General features: G+C 32.8%; 1 long non-coding RNA gene across 1 annotated transcript; it reads right to left on the minus strand.

Moving 5' to 3' along the window:
* Positions 1-2,551: 2,551 nt before the first annotated feature.
* On the minus strand, positions 2,552-5,040 carry LOC148781390 (uncharacterized). Its single transcript, XR_016059631.1, has 2 exons — positions 4,788-5,040; positions 2,552-2,947 (listed from the first exon to the last, which is right to left on the minus strand). It is a non-coding gene; the product is annotated as an uncharacterized LOC148781390 (long non-coding RNA).
* Positions 5,041-18,372: the final 13,332 nt, after the last annotated feature.

Here is an 18,372-nt window from a genome sequence, read left to right on the forward strand (position 1 = left end):
AATTGGGTTTGAGCTTGAATCTTTAGCAGGTTTGTGAGTGTAAAGACTGAAAAATATCAGTTTTTATCACGGTTGAAAAATGCCCAATTTATGGAAATTACAAAGAAAGTCGGTCAACCTATTTTTTTTCAAAATTGCCCCTAGGTCAACCCTAATTTTGATTTTTTTATTTAATTTTTTTTTTAGCTTTTTCGTTGGTAGGGCCTACTAACGAAAAAAAATAATAATCAAAATTCAGGATGAGCATTTCGTATTTTACCTAAAATTTTAGGGTCCGTACATCAATCACTCAAAGTAAAAGTTATTAGTCAAACTACCTTAAAAGATCAATGACGTGGTTAATTCAATTATTTTACCAAAACATAGGTACTTTTTGGAAATCCCCTAGTCAATTTATGACTTCAAGAATTTTGTAAAAAATAGCACTCTCCTTTAGTACAAGGTGGTCACAATTAATTTTGACTATTTGGATGTGAAATTAGGTTGTTGCATTTATTTCATTGATCAAACTCGAAATTCAAAAGAATTTTTCTTGATTTTTGTGACACATCCAGGCTATCAGATTTCACATTGTATGGTTATAAGCAATTGTGACCTCTTTGTACTAAAGACAAATTGTCATATTATATACAATTCTTTTTAGTAATTTGAATCATTGAGATTACTCAAATCAAATGACTAAAGTACCGTTGTTTGTTCCATGTTCAAAATCAAGAACATGTTTTTTTTTTGGTCAAAAACAAAATTATTTTGGGTTTAGAACGTCAAAGAAATTGGGGACATTTTGGTGATCTTGATGCTCTAGAGCCCCTAAAAACCAAAAAGCGTAAATGCTCCGGCATGTTTTGGGTTCCTAAGCCAAAACAAAAACTTTTGAATTTGAGCCTCCAACATGGGTTTGGCAATTTTGCAACAAAATAATTTAGGAGGTACCTAAAAAAATATGCGTAAAAGTAACCACTTTATTGGCAAATTATTCGATGTAGGACCAGGTATCTCATGAACCATTGGGTTGCAAGATATCATCAAATTTTTAATAATTTGGTGGAATATTACTTTTATTTAGATTCTATATGAATGATACATGGCAATGCGCGTGCATGAAATTTCCACAAAAAAGTATATAGAGAAAAAACTCCAACGAAGAGGAACATGTGTACCAGGAAAGGGGATGGAGTCGTGGTGGTAGCACCCCCACGCCCTAATCACCACGTTATGATTTTTATTCCCATTGATACTACCCCACTAACATTTTAAAAAAAAACTTCCTAAATTATTTGTAAAAATATATAGGGCCATATCTTCCTGATGCAAGAAGAAAATAAAATTGAAATGATAACAATAAAAAAAGAAAATGTTAAGGGAATATACCCTTTCTGAAAAATTTACTTCATCGAAATAATAGCAATAAAAAAAGGAAAGATTAAGAGAATATACCCTATCAATTTACTTTATTCTCATTCTATGATCTTTTACAATGATAAATATCTCTCTTTAAAAAATTATGTACTTCCTTCCCTCCCTATCTTCTATCTCTTCATCTTCCTATTTTTTCTCTCTTCATCTCCATATTCCTTTATCACGTGAATCTCTAGGGATTCACTATAAAAATCTCTTCCTAGATTGTATGCCCATAGAGGTACAACATCTTTAGATAGGGTGCGGTTTGTATAGAGACTAGGCTCTAAACCATCAAATTAGAGCCTACCTCCAAATAGTATCGAGAAATGTGGTTTCAATACTGAAAATCTTTGTGATAGCTTTAAAATATATTTTCATATTTATTTATAGAGTTTAAAGCTTCGAAAATAATGTAGATCGATAGATCTATGAAAACTTGAAAGTTGACGGTCCAAAAATGCATTTCAAAATTCTTTATTTTCAAAACTTAAAATCTATTTCTTTTTCATGTCTATGCATTTTGATGTCGAGATTATCAATTTGAAGATATTTGAGCACGACAACAACCTCTTCTAATGAATATTTTGAGGTAGGCTCAAATTTGATTGTTTAGAGCTTCGGCTCTATATAAACTTTTCCCATTTAGATAAAGCCCATCGTACCCCAAGACTATTATATCCTGGAAAATCCAACCGTCTCTTTAAAATCAACTAAGAGATTGCTTATCCTAAAAATCCAAACCCCTAACCAAAAACACTCATGCCACACCCACTCAATTCTTAAATAACCCATTTAAAAAACAATAAATGAAATTCAGTTATTTTTTTGAATTTTCAACTGCGTCACTTCCCCACTGAATTACTAAAAAAAAAAAAAAAAAATCTGAGTGTACCTCATATTGTGTATTAAATTATCGCAGGATGTGTAGAGATAAAATTTTCAAGGAAAAGGGAATGTGTAGCTCGTATCATGTGTGTGTAGAAAAAAATTCTCAAGAAAAAGGAAAAGGAAATTGCGTGGGTCGTTGGGTTACATGCCCCTGTCATGTGCGCCACCCTTTTTTTTGTTTTGGACAAATAGTGGAGATATTTGGAAAAAGATTATATAGAGCCGAAGCTCTAAACGATCCAATTAGAACCCACCTCTAATATTTCATTCTGGAAGAGGATTTTTTTATACTAAAATATCGTCAAATTGATCATCTTGACATCAACATGTATGGACATTAGAAAAAAATGGATTTCAAGTTTTGGAAATAGTGCATCCTGTAAGGTATTTTTGGACCGTCAATTTTCAAGATTTTCATGTTCTCATCTCAATCTACACTATTTTTGAAGCTTTAAATTTCATAATTAAAGATGAAATGTATTTGAAGGCTATGAAATAGATTTCCAGTATTGCAACCGCATTTCTCGATACTATTTGAAGGTATGCTTTACTTTGATTGTTTAGAGCCTCGGCTCTATACAAACCGCACCCCATTTGACGAGTCTATTTCATATGACAAGGAGTTGGCAGACTGAATGATGTGGGATTGTCCGACGACCTACATAATAAAAGAAGATTAGATGGTCCCCATTTGGTCTCGTGATAATTTTTCACTCCCGAAATCCCTCAAGCTGGATCACACCTACTTCTAGTGATTTCAAAAGAAATGGGTGATTTTAAAATTCGCAAATTGGTAGATCCATAAACACTTGAAAATCTTGAAGTAAACGGTCTATAAAACTTGTTATAGAATAAGTATTCTAGGAGCTTAATTTTTTTTTCTTCTTGATATTCATTTATGTTGAGGTTACGATAATCAATTAGAAGGTTTTCCAACTTGTGGCATTAATTTTTCCAAGCTCTTATTCACTACCAATGTCTGACCATCAGGTTGTGGATGATAAAAATTGTTAAAATATAGCTCCGGTCCCATCAATTTTCATGGAAATCTCTATAAATGACTCATGAATTTTGCATATATGTTAGAAGTGATTGACTTTGGAATGCCATGCAATTGCACAATCTCCTTGAAATAGATTTTGGTAATGTTGGATGCATCCATAGTTTTCCTACAAGAGATAAAATGTACAATATTGGAGAGTTTGAAATGTGCAATATTGGAGAGTTTGTCTACCACCATAAATACTGAATCCATACCTCTCTGTGTCCTTGGTAAACCCAACACAAAATCTATATTGACATCCTTCATAGTGAAGTTGGTACTAGTAATGGAGTATATAGGCTGGATCTGTTTAATGAATAAGCTCAATCCCTCTATTTTTATGGATCTTGATCCATCATTTAGGGGGGATCTCGATCCCTATATTTGTAGATCTCTATCTATATCATGTAGTAATACCAAATGTTAAAAATCAGAATTTTTAGATTGCTATGAATAAATTGTAGACTATAGAGTGTTATTTTAGGGTTGTAAAATGTATAAACCATATTAAGAATTAAATTAATTAAAGGATTTAAGCCAATGGAAAGATGGAACCAGGTCAGTTGCGTAATGGGATCTAGTTTTTGTGAGCGTTGAGAGTGCGATACTTTATATTCATGGATTGAGGACTCCAATTTATATGGAAGTAAGTTGTACCTCAAAATTCTAGTAGAAAAGATCCATACAAATAAGGGATTGAGATTCCTAGAAAAAAGATCAAGCTCCATCTTAAAAAAAGCTATGTCCTCCATTATGTTTAGGCATGAATGAGAGAGATGGAGATGAATGAATTTATGTGTAGCCAAAAGAGAGAGAAAAGTGAGAGGTGTTTTATATAAGGAAAAAGTTTGTATAAGGTTGCAACCTTATAATGTAGAGCTATGGATGCACCTCAAAAATCCATCCGAAAATGTAGTTTTAATGTTGAACAACCCTTTGATTGATCATCTCGACATCGAGATGTATGACCATGAAAAATAAAACGATTTTAACTCTAAGAAATAGTGTATTTTACAACATGTTATCTACACTGTCCATTTTCAAGATTTTCATATATTTATAGATCTACTTGATTTTAATTATGTTTGAAGTTTAAAATTTTTTAATTAGATATGAAAATATATTTTGAGTTAATCTTAAGGATATTTTACATCAAAATTTTATGCTATGGCAAAATTTGAAGGTGCACCTTAAATGCATTGTTTAAGGTTGCAACTTAATGGAAACCACACCCTTAATTTTAAATCTACCAAATAAAAGAGTTTTTTTGTTAGTTACCTCACCCCAAATTACTATAATGTTATAAAGAACACTATTCAATATTATGATGAAGACAATATATTCCATAAATAATACAAATTTTTGATAAAATTTTAAAATAAAAAATGCATCATATTCCTCAATTTTAGGGAGAATAAATAAGCTAAGGAAGTCCAAATAATTTGAGATCACGTACATGCAAAGAATCTCATTTCTTAGGACTCTATTAGGCAAGTTAAACGTTGTGCTCTTCAGATTTTGTGAAAGAAGTTATACTGCTATTGAAGTTTGGAAAGAGTATGGTGGAATGCCTGAATTTAACATTCTCAGGAGTCTTGTTTGTCAAAATCATTTTCAATCAAACAAGAATTCTCTCTCTCTCTAATTGTTAGAGAAAGGATTGCCCAACATTTAGAGAGAGAGAGAAGCATTAAGATATGCCATAACAGTACTGGTAACAAGAATAAAACATGGTCTTTGAGTGAGTTTTGGTTTGGATTAGGGTTTAGGTGCTTCCGGATCACACCTGAAAACGTGAGTCCTCATTGTCAAATTTCATTTTAAAGATGGAGTGTGTATCCAAAATTTTGCAAGTCCACCACGATTATGAAATGAAATGATAAAATTGAATTTTAAGTTTTAAAACAAAAATGTTTTGCACTTTTTTTTGGCCATTCATTTTGATTCCTCAAAAGTCATCAGACCTGTGTTGTTTTTGGAGCACCAAATTCATGGATCAAAAGCCCGAATGAGTCTACAATGATTTGAAATGCATTTCGGATCCGAAATTCTTTGGATACCAGAGTCGGCACACAAATCAGATGACTTACCAAATACTTTTCATGTAATGTATAGGTATAGTAAATTAAAGGGTAAGATTTAGGTATGTCCATCTATCTATCGGTCCACTCTACCAAAAGGCATCTTGAATATGGATTTTGAATCCAAAATTTTATAGGTCTGTTATATACATTACCACAATCATGAATCAGTAACAAAATATAAACTCAGTCTTAAAAATGGTTTATCCTTGTATGTTTGGAACATTCATTTTAATTCTCCAAAATTATATATTGGGAAATTTAGTAGAAGGGTGTGGTTTCTATATGGTTGAAACCTTAAATAATCCAATTAAAGCGCACCTCCAAATTTTATTATAACAGGTAATTTTTGTGTAAAACATTTTTAGGATTATCTACAAATCTATTTTCATATCTAATTATAAATTTTTAAACTGAAAAAATGGTTAAAATGAAGTAGGCCTATAAACATATGAAAATCTTGAAAATGGATGGTCTAGATATTGTATTACAAAATGCACTATTTCTAAGACTCAAAATATTTTTTTTTAACAATTAGTGGGTTTTTCAAAATCAAAACAACATTTTTCGATAGATTTTTTAGGAGCATCTATAATTCTACATTTTAAGGTTGCAACCTTATATAAACTTTTTCCGTAGTGGAATGGTCTTGTAAGCAATCCAAAACTATGTGGAAATAGACCCAAAAATACCCTTTGGTCACCTAGATATTCAGATTATGAGAAGGGCAAAACAAAATATCTGTCTCTATGTATGTCCACCTAAGTTTTTGCTATAGGTGAAAATAGTAGTCATTCATATTAAATGCATTAGATTTAAGAGTAAATGGCGTAAACATACAAGAAGGCACCCCGTATATGTACTCTCTCAATTGAAAGATTCCCTTAAGAGAGTGTATCTCAATCTATAATTTTAGGATCCACTTTAGAGCCATCCAATTAGTGTTTTAAATAAAAAAGAAAATAGGATTTTAAGTTTTTAAAACCCTATGACCTAACCTTCCAAAAATTGGACAGTTTCTATTAAATATTAAGTTGTTACTTTTTCATTTATATAAGAAAAAGGTTTACATATGGTTGACACATTAAAATGTAGAGTTAAGCTGCACCTCTAAAATACTTCGAAAAAAATTGTTTTGATGTCGGAAAATATTTAGTTGGCCATCTTGACATCGAGATGTATAGATATGGAGAAAAAACAGATATTTTAACTCCTCAAAATAGGAACATCTTACAACACTTTCTCTAGATTTTTTTTTTTTTCAAAATTTTCATGCATTTTTAGGTCTACATGATTTGAACCTTATTTGGAGCATAAGATTTTATAATTAGACATCATAATAGATTCAAGCATCATCCTACGTATTTCATCTCACAGCAACGTTTAGAGGGGTGCACCTTACTTTGACTGTTTAAGATTACAACCTAATGCAAGATTTTCGCCAGGTTAAGGAGATGATGTTCTAAATTATGGAGTTCAATTTGTACTCCTACATAATCCTATATAAGATTACAACCTAATGCAAGATCGTCGCCAGCTTAAGGAGGTGATGTTCTAAATTATGGAGTTCAATTTGTACTCCTACATAATCCTATATTTATGATATCATCGAAGAGAGTGAGTCTACAATATGGTTCACAGGAATCGGTTGAGGAAAAAATCTCAACAGGAATCCAAAAACCTGTTATCAAGGAAGCATTGAATACCAATTAGGAGTATGGAACATCTGAGGATAACCAATAGTAGAACTACCACCCAGAGGAGGGAAAGATGATTGATTCCCATCTGTTTCTACGATGAAATGGCACAATAAAAAAAAAAAAAGCATCACTGACACTTCTTTTTCTCCTCTTTCATTCTTATTCTTCAAAAGAAAGGAAAAAGGCAAAAAAACCAAAATAAAAAAATAAAAGAAAAAGGAAAAAATAAAAAATAAAATTAAAAAATTATATTAGGCAGAAAATCCGAAAGAAATCCTAAACGTTGAGAAAAAATGCCACCTGATAGATCGCCTGAAAGAGACCCAAGGTAATAGAAAACGAAATTGTCTCTCTCTTTTCGTCTCTTCTCCATTGTCCCTTCTCTCCAAGATGTCTTCCTCTCATCTTCTTTCCAAAGTCAAAACGACATTTAAAACAACTTGGAAAGCATTATTCCAAGTAAATCTGAAAGATTTTGATTATCTGAACTCCAATGGGCGATTTTGATTATCTGAACTCCAATGGGCCCGTGGGTGAGGACCGAAAGTAGAAGTTTTAGAAGATTTCAAACACGGGACAATATCCCATATTATCCAAGATGTCAGTTTGCTCGAAATCTTTTTAAAACTCACTTTTTAATTGCAACACAAGAGCCAAGATTAGAATATGAAAGAGTACTCAATGATTCATCGTCTCGCAAGTCCCAAGAAGCCTCATAAGTCGTTAAACTATTTTTAAGGCATTTATGAAAAATATTTTCTATAAAACTTTTTTTCAACCCTCTATACAAAATATTTTTTAAGAAGTATCTCTTTAAAAAAACCTTTCTCTTTCAAAAATTTAAATTTTGTTTTGTGATTTAAAAAATCTTAATTTTTTTGTTAAGATCTTTTGCCCAATCATGTGGTTCTAGTTTTCTAAAATATTCTCTCTATTTTTAAAATTTCAAAAAATATTTTCTAAAATGATTGTGCTGTCGCTTTCTCTAAAATCTTGAAGAGTGAACTAAAAATCTTAGGAGAACCTTCCCAATAAAAGAAGCCTTTCCGATATGAGTCTCCCTTATCCAAAAACCTTAGACTTATGGGTGAAAGGAAAAATAAATTCAATTGGCCATATTTTCATCATCATCATCACAATTTCATATTTACCTCCCATTTAATTGGAAACTAATATACAAAAAGCAAAGGTCTAAAGCTGCATATGTTTATATGGCATCCCAAGTAGCATTTTGGTGGCCTCAACAAAACATTACTGTCCCAAAAATCAACATGGTTCCCTTTGTTGTCACTACGAATCCCACTTGTCGGATACTTCTCAACAAAACATAAATGCCCTAGATGTTTTGCAGTTTCTGTTGATGTCTTACGGATCAAAATCCATCGCTGTACGTCCTCTCCCCAAGGGTACTGGTCATTCAAAATGATGACTCTTCTTGTCCTTCCATTGCGTCTCAAGTATGCTGGTGTCCCAAGTAATTGTTAAAGAGGGGCAGTTGTAGACACCCCCCTAATTTTTGGTCGAGAGAATTCCCAAGAAACTTAACTTTCTACTTTAGGCTCCTTCTCAAACCTAAACCTAAACAATAAGCCTACCTAATATCCTTAATTAATCATCTTAGACACTTTGAGTCTAATGAACATAGGAAATCCACCCAAATACCAAATTGATCCCAAAAAACTTAAAAACGAGCACCTTGAATCGTAGCCTTGTAGACTTTCAAAATTCCCTCAAATTGGGCAACATTTGAGTTTCAATTGAAGAGGAGATCAAGAGCTTTCCAAACGTCCAAGTTTCGCCTGAATCCGACTTATGGTTTGAAAGTAATGGTTCCAAGATTTTTTTGCCAAACATTCCAATTTAGTCCTCATTGCGGGAGTTGTATTGACTCGAGCAACCTGACATGCAGTGCGATACGGTAATTTAAGGCTATATTTTCACCAAGAAAATCCTAAAGCCTTATGAAACGTTCTACATGCTTCTGGGGTGCTAATTGTCGGTTCTTGGATGCATTTTGACACATAAAACCCTAGAAAATAGAGGGAATATTCCATAGAAATAGAGCTTATATAAACCCCTTCAACCTTGAATATAAAATTTCTCTAAAAAAATTTAGAAAATCTTAAAAAATCTTGAATTCCATAGAAATCTAAGAAATACCTCTAAACAATTAGGAAAAATCCTTAGAGAAACCTAAAAAATTTCCTTAGATCTCCTAAACCCAAGGACTTTTAGAACCAATTGTTCAAGAAAGAAAGATAAGGCACTAAAGCTGTAAATAAACCTACGGTCTTGATACATGCCCCAATTCCAATTTCTTCAGGTCAGTGATCTCTTTTTTTTCTTTTTATGTTCATTTCTTGTTTATTTATTAATTTTCAAATTTATTTTACTTTTTTTAGCTTTTAAAGATTTAATTTGGTATGAAATTTCAGCTGGCGCTGCCCACAGATCCAAAAGGGATAAAATTTGCCTAGATCTGTATCAATTTTGGATAAGTAATTTGACCGCCCCACTTCTTTATTGATCTATTTATCGTTTAATCATTTTTCACGAATTTGAGGAGATCTCTTCAAAGATCTCTTCATATTTACACGTAAACAATTTGACACCCATCGAAGGGCAGTGGAGCCTCAATATTTGTACTATTAAATAACTAAAAGTTTTTTGTTGTTCTTAATTTTTATTTTTAGCAATTATTAGGAAACACATAAGAAAATTAGGGGCCACAAATAACAAAAAAAAGGAAAAAAAACCCATAGAATTTTGATCAGAGGTTCCTAAACAAGCATGAGTCGCAGCGACTCGTGCTAGTCCCTAATCAAGTCGAATCGACTAGCACTGCTCGAGTTAATCTGAGAAAGGCTCCTCTCCATATTTTTGCGCCCTAAGTTTTTTTTTCCTATTTTCTATAATACTTATTTTTTTCCTTATTTTCAGAGAAATTAATAACTATACTATATATATATGGAAAGGTTTATGTACTTCCCCTATAGCATAAAAGATATATACTTCCCCCCATCTAGCTGTCCAATTTAGATCACGTGAGCCACTGATCGTTTGATCTAAGATCCGACGCTTAAGAGTATTTTATTTTTTAATTTTTTATAAAAATTGTATGAAAATTAAATTTGTTATATGTCATCTTCTAAATAGGGGGCACCTAAAACAAATATTAAAAAGAATTTTTGATAAAATATAATGACCAAAATACCCCTTAAAGCTTTCAAGGGTACTTTTGTTATTTTATTCTATTGAAAATATACTTTTTTTATATTTTTTACAAGTGCGAGTTTAAGAGAGGACTAGACGCACAAAATTTAGTGTGAAAATAATTTGTAAATTTTTTTTTAAATAAAATAGTGTAGAGATGAGAAATTATGATCGGGGACATCTCAACCATCCACTTAAATTGCATAATTGGATAGGGGAAGTACATAAGTTTTATGCAGTAGAGGAAACAAAGAAAGATTATATATATATATATATATATATATATATATATATATATATATATATATATATATATATATATATATATATATATATATATCTAAGCTAATTGATTGTTATGTTCAGTGATGATAGGCTAATTGATTGTTATGTTGAGTGATGAGGTAGCTGTCCTGTAATTTCCAAGAAGGTTTTATATTTTTATAATCAACGTTTGTCCTACCAAATGAGGTCCAATTGACCTCAAACTTCTTCCATTAGAAAAATATCCGTGTCTACTAAAATAGTTATGCTTCAAAATGTACAAGTAGGTCACTGTTGACAAATTTAGTAAAAGTGTAAAACTGATGTTTCTGTTGTTACGAATTTTAATTGCTCAAATGGAGTCTATTTTCTTCTAAACCACTTCTATTTAAAATATTTATGAGTATGCTTGAAATCCCATGTTGAAAACATTTCGAATTTATTCATAAATTGAGAGTTATATAATTATTTGTAGAGATACGTCACTGCTGATAGATTTTGTAAAATCCATAACCATTACTTGGGTTGTCAAAAAGTTTTGAATAATCAAATAGAGTCAAAATATTCACAAATTGCCCTTGTTTGAAAGATACATGTTTTTACTCGAACTTTAATTTTGGATTTATGGATTGAAAGTTATAATAGTGCTAAATAGGACATGTCACTATCCAAGTGTACAACAGGTTTCAAATGGGAAGTCTCATTTCTAATGAGCTTTTGAAGGGACAAATGGGTTCAAATGCTTTCAAACTACCCCCATTTGAAAGATAGGTGTATCTAATGAAAAATTGGTTTTGGAACCATTTTCGAATTCCAAATGGATCGAGCATTATGACCCTATTTATTGGTGGACGTCACTGTCTGAAATTGCAGAAAAATATGACACTGTGATACTAAACATATGACCCTGTGATACTGAAAATATGACACTGTGATACTGCAAAATATGATAATGCGATATTAAAAATGTGATACTGTGATACAGTGGCTCTGATTAATATATGTGATTCTATTATATTATGACTGTTATATGTGCCATGACTGCTACGCAATGGGTCCTTCATTGGTAGTGGCTACTCTGATTCTATTATATTATGACTGTTATATGTGCCATGACCGTTAAACAGTAGGTCCTCTATTGGTAGTGGCTACTCTGATTCTGTTGTATTAAGACTATTATATGTGCCATGATCGCTACGTAATGGGTCCTCTATTGGTAGTAGCTACTACGATTATGTTATATTAAGATTGTTATACGTGCCTTGATCGCTACGCAATGGGTCCTCCTTTAGTAGTTGGATTTGTGATTTTACTATACTAAAAACTGATATATGTGATATGATCACTACGCAATGGGTCCCCTATTGGTAGTTGGGTATATTGTACCTTGACTCCTATGATAGGAGTTAAGTCGAGGAGTGATTGTAAATAACAGGGAGGGTCGCGTCCCTAAATTGTCATGGGCACTACATATTGGTCCCTCCAATGGTAGTGTAACGCCCTCTCGCCTTAAGGCCTAAGGAGATGGTTGTGTCTTGCAAGGCCTCAACCTATCGAAAACCCCAAATTACACAGGGGATTGTGTGTGTGAATGAGGACAACATGAAATGGGACCTCCATTTGTCATTGTCATCCCTCTTGAATGAGGGTAGAAGTTCCAAGTTACAGGATATACTTGACCTGATCAATGTGGCTTCTACTTCGAGAGTAAATATATTTGTTCTGCCTGTCTGAATTAGGCATTTTGTGTGAACATCTGACTGTAACGGTAATAATCATAGATCTATTTACTATCTCAAGAATAATTGATACTTTGATATTTGAATATTACTCTCTTTATACGGCAACTATGTATTTTGATGCATGATCCTACTCTGTGATGCTAGTATGATTTCTGCTGAACCGTAGACCATGTTATTATGTATATGCATGTAGGTAGGAATACAAGGGTAGTGATCTACTTACTGGGCTTATAGCTCACTCCACTTACTTTCATCTTTGTAGAGTGATAACACTTGACGGTGGGAGTCGAGCAGTAGAGTGCTGGCGGCAGACATTAGAAACTTCAGACCTGTCAACGAACCCTTTCTATATAGTAAGTGTCTGGTGGCTAGGCCACTGTGTTGTTTTGGTGTGATGTACTGCAAAGTCAGGCTTGTAAGCCTTGAACTATATTGTAAAGAATCTTGGAGTTTGAATAAAAATTTAATGTCTTTAATTTATTCAGTTTTTAGTGCTTGATGTATGAGTTTAATTTACTTTTCGTGGTTTGTTTTGATTCTGCATTTCCATCACGCGTTGAGTCACTCCCGCCTGAGTGATGTTCGCGACCTTCTGTCGCGATCCTGCACTCTGTCGTCCTCCAGTAGGGTATGTTAGGGATCAGGGGGCGGGGTCATGACACCCAATCCTTTTTTTCTCTTCACTTATATACCCCAAAATTTTCTCTTTCTCTATGGTTACATGTTTTACTCTCTTTCCTCCCATGTTTATCCAAACAACTCTCTCTCTCTTCCCGTATTTATCCAAACATCTATCTCTCTCCTCCCGATAACCTCTCACCACCAAGCATCTCTCTCATCCCATATTTATCCTCTCTATCTTTCTGTGTTTATCCAAACACCTCTATCTCTCTTTTCCTGTGTTTATCCAAGCACCTCCCTCTCTCTCTTTTTTCATGTTTATCCAAACACCTCTCTCTTTCTTCTCCCAATAACCTCTCACCACTAAACACCTCTCTCTCTCTTCCTATGTTTATCCAAACACCACTCTTTCTCTCGCTATACGTATTGCGCATTTGGAAAGAGAGAGAGTGAGGGGAGAGATGGAAAACGTGAAGAGAGTACGGGAGGGGAGAGAGTGAGGGGTTAGAGATGGGAAAGACGGCGAGAGAGAGAGAAAGCGAAGGAGTGCGGGGAGAGAGAAAGAGAGAACTTTGGGACGATGACTTTTAGAAAAGGCATGTCTTTTTAAATTTGTTTGACCTAAAAAAAACAGGTTTAAAGTAGCTCATGGGGTTAGAAGAAATAAAATCTACAATTTTTATGCCCCAAGATATCTTTTAAAGCCTTGAGTCTATTGTGAAATAAAACTTAAAAATAGGGGGTATCGAGACATTTTCCCTAGAAGATATAGACTTCCTGCCATCTAGCTGTCCAATTTAGATCACATGAGCCACTGATTATTTGATCTAAGATCCGATGCCTAAGAGTATTTTATTTTTAGTTTTTTTTATACAAATTCTATGAAGATTAAATTTATTACATACCATCTTCTAAATGGGGTGCACCTAAAAAAAATATTAAAAAGAATTTTTTAATAAAATATAATATCCAAAATACCTCTTAAAGCTTTCAAGGTTATTTTGGTTATTTTATTTTATTGGAAATATATATATATATATATTACAAGTTTGAGTTTAAGAGAGGGCTAGACACGCAAAATTAGTATCAAAGTAATTTGTAGAAAAAATTAAAAATAAATTAGTGCAGAGACGTGAAATTGTGATTGGGGCCATCTCAGTCGTCCATTTAGATTACATAATTGGATAGGGGAAGTACATAAATTGTATGTAGTAGAGAAAGCAAAAAATGTTTATATATATATATATATATATATATATATATATATATATATATATATATATATATATATATATATATATATATATATATATATATATATGAATAAATCATCTACGCAACGCCTATGGGTAAAAATGAATAGTGTTTTTGCCCATAGGCTCATCACTGTCCGAAAAAATCGGGCGGCACGGAACCACAACGGATGGTGCCGTCTGTTGCGAGTCCATTCAATAAACCGCCACAGACATAGAAAGTATGAGGAGGAGGCGAAATACTGTAGCATTTCACCTATAGGTGTTTTTTAGGTTTTCCCATATATATATATATATATATATATATGGGTGCGGTTTGTATAGAGCCTAGGCTCTAAACAATCAAATTAGAGCCTACCTTCAACTAGCGTTGAGAAATGTCGTTTCAATATTGAAAATCTTTGTGATAGCCTTAAAATATATTTCATCTTTATTTTTAAAGTTTAAAGCTTAAAAATTAGTGTAGATTGATAGATCTATGAAAGCTTGAAAATTGATTGTCCAAAAATGCGTTACAAAATACACTATTTCCAAAACTTGAAATCCATTTTTTTTTCATATCTATGCATCTTGATGTCAAGATGATCAATTTGAGTACATTTGGGCAACAAAAGAACTTCTAGTAAATGTTTTGAGGTAGGCTCAAATTTGATTGTTTATGCTATCAGCCTACGGGCTGACTGCTACAGTGTTAGCCAATAGCCTAGATTGAATCTAGACCTATCTGACGGTCAAACCTTATTTCGTATTTAAATTTTTTATTTTTTCTACAAATAAAAATAATTTAAAACTTTAGGCGTATATTCTACTCATCAATGCGCACCTAATAAACATATATAAAAATAATTTGTAAAATATAAATGTACCAAAATACCTCCAAAATATTTCGGAGGTATTTTGATCAATTTATATTTTTGAATTATTTTTTAAATATTTTTATTAGATTCTACTATTTTTTAAGAATAGACGCTCAAAATTTCAAGTGATTTGGATTTGTATAAAAAAAAATGAAAATTCAAACACGAAATGAGGTTGTGACCATTTGATTGGGCTCAGCCCATGGGCTGACATGATCTTTTCCATATATATATATATATATATATATATATATATATATATATATATATATATATATATATATATATTTATGATTTGTTAGCAGCTCTTTGGATCTTAGGTTAGTTTTCCTTTCTTATTTCTTGGTTGCCACACATCTTGCACCCACCACCCTTGTGCTTGTTTTCGATTCAAGTCACACCTGAGGACATTAAAAAAGCGATTATTTCAAGGGAAAGGTTTTTATATTTCTCCTGCAGCAGAAGTTCTATCCTCCCCGTACCATCCAGCCATCCAATTTTGATCAAGAGAGCCACTCGCCATTTGATTTTAGATCCGACATCTTAAAAAGTATTTAATTTTTAATTTTTTTATACAAATTGTATGAATATGAAATTTGGTACGTTCTATCTTCTCATTGGGGCACACTTATAAAAAATATTAAAAATAATTTTATGATAAAATATAATGACCAAAATACCTTTTGAATCTTTTAGGGATATTTTGATCATTTTATTTTATTGAAAATATTTTTTTTATATTTTTTGCTAGTGCGATTTAATAGAAGAATGGACATTCAAAATTTGGTGTCAAAATAGTTTATAGAAAAAATTTAAAAATAAAATGATATAGTGAAGTAACATTGTGGTTGGGGCAATCTTAGCTCTCCATTCAAAATGAAAGGTTGGATAAAGGGGCGTATATAAGCTTTATGCTCTAGGGGAAGCATAAAAAGCTTGCCCTTATTTCAAAAGGTCTTTTAAAAACCCCAAAGCGAGCGCCTGTCTTGCAGGGCGGTTGGGACAACGCCAGAATCGATGCGAGCACCCTTTGGGCCTCCAGGACCTCCAAAACAACCTACATATAGTACGCCCTCGTATGTTGTCTACACTTCCACAATCATGAAGCAGTAACAAAATTTAAACTTTGGGTCTTAAAAATGATTTATTCTTGTACTTCTTTCAAGTAGAAGACTTTGAAAGATTTTCTCAAGTTAAACACTAATCGGTCGTTTGGGAACCTGTATACCCCAAATCAAGTTTTTACTGATGATTATTTTTGTTATTCTAGTATATATAAAAGCTGATTTCGAGTTTTGGCTGGTGGCAAGAAGAACTCAGAATATACATAAGCTAGTAAGTTACCCTGTTTGGCACCATGACGAGGAAAACTAGTTTTTGGTTGTTTTTTGTTAATGCAGTTTGGCCGTTGATTATGAAAGTTGATGATTCTGTAGTAATGCATGGCTAATTAAAATTATTTTTTGAGAATACATTATTCATCATGTAATAAATAAATTAGACGGTTTGGATTTTAATGATCTCTCTCTCTCTCTAATCTTTGCACAATAAAAATTGTCCTAACAGCTTTGGAAATCATGATCCAAATTATGGGGGCCTAGGTTCGCTGAAGCATATTTAGTTCGCTAAACTTAGTGTTGTGATATCATCCATATGTTGTGATATTTATTAGTTCGCATTTGTTAGATCTTAAATGCTGGCACCAAACTAAAACATCCATGTGTTGTGATACAACTTCTCATTTGTTATTGGCAAATGATGAAACTACCTCACTTAAAAATGGTTTATAAGAGAGGCAAGAGTAATACTAGTCAAAGATCTTAAGGGCATCAAAGAAAATTAACTACATATGAAATATTTCAACAAATCTAAAAAAAAACCTATTCTCCTCCATAATCTCAGCAAGTCCAACTATCATCTCCCTCCTATTCTACAATTTTAATGGAAAAACAGGGAGGGAAAGAAATCTTTCAAGAGGGAAGGAGTATGAAAGTGCTAATCCACTCTACATGACAAATGCAAAAACCAGGTCCATAAGGTACATAGGTGGTAGGACGTTGTCAAACTTCCTTGCAGCTGCCTCATTACCCTGAATATGCTCCTCCCAACTCGGTCAAGATATCTTTCTTGTAACTTCATCGAAGTGGAAACCAGGTCGATGAAGGAGAGGTTTAACATTTCTATACACAAATTTCAACTATTTAACCAGTCAAGATATCTTCCTTGTACCTCCATTTGCATTTCTCAAACACTCCATAAGAACCCCCATAAACACTCCTCCAACACTCCATAAGCATCTCATAAACATTCTTCATAAAAAAAAAAAGTACACTGCAATAATAGAAACAATAAACTACATTACATCAGCATTCCATATACAAGAAGTATCAAATGATGAGCTCTAGTGATCCTCTCAGGCTGTACAAGAACTATCAAATGATGATTTGGTTAGTTATAGGTGGGGAGTTGGAATAAGTTCCTAGTACTTCTTTCATGGTTTTTCTACTATTTTTTATTATAAATCATTGAGAGAAATCATACGACAGAAAAGAGAGCTAAATCCCTAACTATAGATTATGACAAATGCAACATAAGATCCGTTTCCTCGTCTCCCTCGTGAAGCTTTATCATGCATTATAATGTCATGTTAGATTCATCTAAAATCATGATAAACAAAAAAAAACGAAGGAAAAATATCTCTATATCCCTTATTTTTAGGTTTCACCTCACAATAGACATAAGATTTTAAAAGATATCTTGAGGTATAAAAATTGTAGATTTTATTTCTTCTAACCTCTGGAGCAAATTTAAAAAGATATGCCTTTTCTAAAAGCCATCCTTCCAAACTTCTAGAGAGAGAGGAGGGCTTCATGGACGTGGGAGGTTAGGGAGGAGAGAGAAAGGTGTTTGAAAAAACACAGGAGGAGAGAGAGTGAGAGATGCAGGAAGAGAGAAATTTGGAGTATATAAGTGAAGAGAGAGAAAAAATTGAGTTAAAAAAGAGATTGTCTTTCTCACATTTGTTTAGGTTAGAAAATAGGTTTAAAGGGGAGGTTAGAAGATATCTTTTAAAATTTTAGGTTTATGGAGAAATAAAACCTAAAAAATGAGAATATGAAAATATTTTTCCAAAAACAAATCATGACAGAGAGATCCAAGTGATGATTAAAGAAACACGACTTCCAGCAAAGAGAGAACATTAGAGCTTGCATGGCCAAATCATGACTGAGATGCCCCTTCGTGTTAGATATCTTGCCCTTAAAAGAGTTTAGGAAAGCCAAGGGTTACACCCCATGGTAGATATCTTCGC

Source organism: Amborella trichopoda, chromosome 7, assembly GCF_054954075.1.
Source record: "Amborella trichopoda isolate Santa Cruz 75 chromosome 7, AtrichopodaSantaCruz75HAP2 v2.0, whole genome shotgun sequence".
NCBI lineage: Eukaryota > Viridiplantae > Streptophyta > Magnoliopsida > Amborellales > Amborellaceae > Amborella > Amborella trichopoda.